The following is a 2,580-nucleotide window of genomic DNA, read 5'->3' as shown; positions in this document are numbered from 1 at the left end:
ATGGAGGGGCATGCTTTTCCTCAATAGTTATGCTATTTGCCTGTGCTGGAGAGCAGTGTGCTTATTTGCTAGTAACAGTGTTAAAAAGCATTAACACTAAATCAACTATTATGGAACGGCAACGGCCTTTTCTATTTTTCCACCCGAGATTAAGATATAGCATGCAGAGAGTCAAAAGGCATTTGGTATTTTGCTATTCCAGTCGCTGGGTATATTAACCAATTATCATGTCATACAGTACTGTGACTTAAGACACTTGCACCAAGTCACCTTCAATTCCTTCGCTTTGCAAGAGATGCTTACATCTATTGGCTGCTCAGCATCAGCAGCTGTTAAAAAATTACTAGGACTGAAAATTGCATGGAAGCCTTTCCCCTAAGCAGGAAGCTCTCTTATACCAGGGCATACTATTTGGTCATCTAACTCAATATTGCCTATGTCTGGCAACCAATCTTCACAGTCTCAGGCAGAGAGGTCTTTCCCATTGTCTGGAACCCGATCTTTTTACCTGCAGATGCTAGGAATTGAATCTGGGGTGTCAAGCAGATGCTCTGCCCCTGTGTCACTGGCTACAGTTCTGCACTGGTGAATGGTTCTCCTCTTTGAGGACAGTCATTCAGAACTCCAAACATGAAGATCTTGAAAGGACAAGCCTTACTACGAATCAAGGTGCAGCAGATTTTGGCAGTGGATTTCAAAAGGCCACCATGTCCCAGTCTCCAGTTTCTCTTGCAGGAATCTCAGCTAAGGAATCCACGAAAGATGGCCATCCAACCTCTGCTTAAAAATCTCCAAGGAAGGAGAGTCCATCACCCTTCATGGGAGTCCGTTCCACTGTCGAACCGCTCTTCCTGTCAGAAAGTTCTTCCTGATTCCATGAACCCATCCCTGTCCTTCTTTGCAAAATACGCAGTTCAGCAGCTCAGAAGCTTTGGGGAAACTAGGAATAAATCAAGAAGATTGGAGACTGGATTTGGAGACCTACCTCCTAAAAGTTTGCACTCTCAGTTTCTGAAGAGGCATTTGTCTTATCTGCATGGCAGGGCGTTTTGATTTTTGAGAAATGGAGAAACAGCCTGCTCACCTGGAAATAACCCTCAGCCCAGAATATCTTTTCTCACCCTAGCAGTGAAAAACCCAGCAGGCTTGCTGGGTTCACACACACCTTTTCAACCACTAAATAGCAAACACGGCAAAAGCAGGTGGAATTGTGGGAAACACTTCCATGCCCTTTAATTGTTGCACCGTATCTTGTAGACCTGTTGTTTAGCACAGCTCGGGAAGGTTTGCATCAAGGCAAGCAATTTCTGCAAAGATTTCCATTTGGCGACAGCAGTTTGACAGCTAGTGACTCTTCTCATTATACATTGTGTGTTTGTGTTGTGGAAGGAGAATGGTTTGTGCACTTGCCTAAAACAATTCCTGGCGTGGAGGAGAATCTGAATGGAGGTAGGTTGTTTTTTTCAGCAACTTTGCAGACACAAATTATGATATGAAAGTGGTTTCCTCCCAACAGGTGCTAGACCAGTCATGTGCACACAAACATACATGTATAATTTATAGTCTTTTGGAATTATGGTATACAGCCTTGAGACTGATGCTGGAGGATACATAGAAACATTTTAATAAATGACACATGAGGACACTTTACCAAATTTTTGTGCAAGGGCTTCAAATACTTAATTTACCTTGCTTATCTGGACAGAACGAACTGTAAATATTTCTGGTTTTTGCCATCTAGTTTTTGTTGTTGTGGTGGTGGTGGTGGTGGTTGTTGTGAAATGTGCACAGAAATAATTCATCTACCTATGCAACCAGAATAGTGGTTATTAAGACACTTGCAGAACAATCCTATTCATGCTTACTCAGAAGTAATTCCGATGGCATTAAATGGAGTTTTGGCACCTAGGCTTGCTCTTGATGCATTACACCCAAAGGCCACAACCTGCATAGAGTTAGGAACCCTTAACATATCTGATTTCAGCAGGCTTAAACATACCACACTCTGCTTTGGACCATGATCCAGCATGAAACTGCCTCCACCAGCTCTTCTAGAGTAAGTGCAACCTGGAAGTGGTCCCTAATTTTTCAGGATCAGTTAGTTCAGCCTTGGGAAAACATGCACACATCCATCTACTGAGCGAACTATAACAGCTATAATGTTCCATGTGAATGTACTCTTGGTCTGTGTTGTTAGCTCTCCCTAATGCAAAACGTAAAACGTAAAACTAAAATAATAAAATTTCACTTTCAGCCACTGTGTTAAGAGCATGAGGAAGAAAAGATGGAAGAGGCTCAGTAAAAAGCGCCACCTGGAGGCTTAATTCAAATTCCACACCTGACAAAGTGGAGTTATGAAAACTTGTTCCATAATCGGTGTGTGGGTCTTTTAAGATGCCACAGGACTCACTGTCATTGTCCACCCCCACCCCCAACCACAGAACCTTTAGCACCCCAACACAGCACAGTTCAGTTTCATTCAGACCTTCGTAATCTCGTTGCTGCCCTGTTGATTTACACAGGAATGCTGGGCTAAGTCCACAACAAAACATCACATTATTCATTACGGGAAGTGATATC

Source organism: Podarcis filfolensis (genome assembly GCF_964270895.1).
Source record: "Podarcis filfolensis genome assembly, chromosome: 5".
Taxonomy (NCBI): Eukaryota; Metazoa; Chordata; class Lepidosauria; order Squamata; family Lacertidae; genus Podarcis; species Podarcis filfolensis.
The sequence above is the reverse complement of the archived record's forward strand: the minus strand, read 5'-3'. Positions refer to the sequence as shown.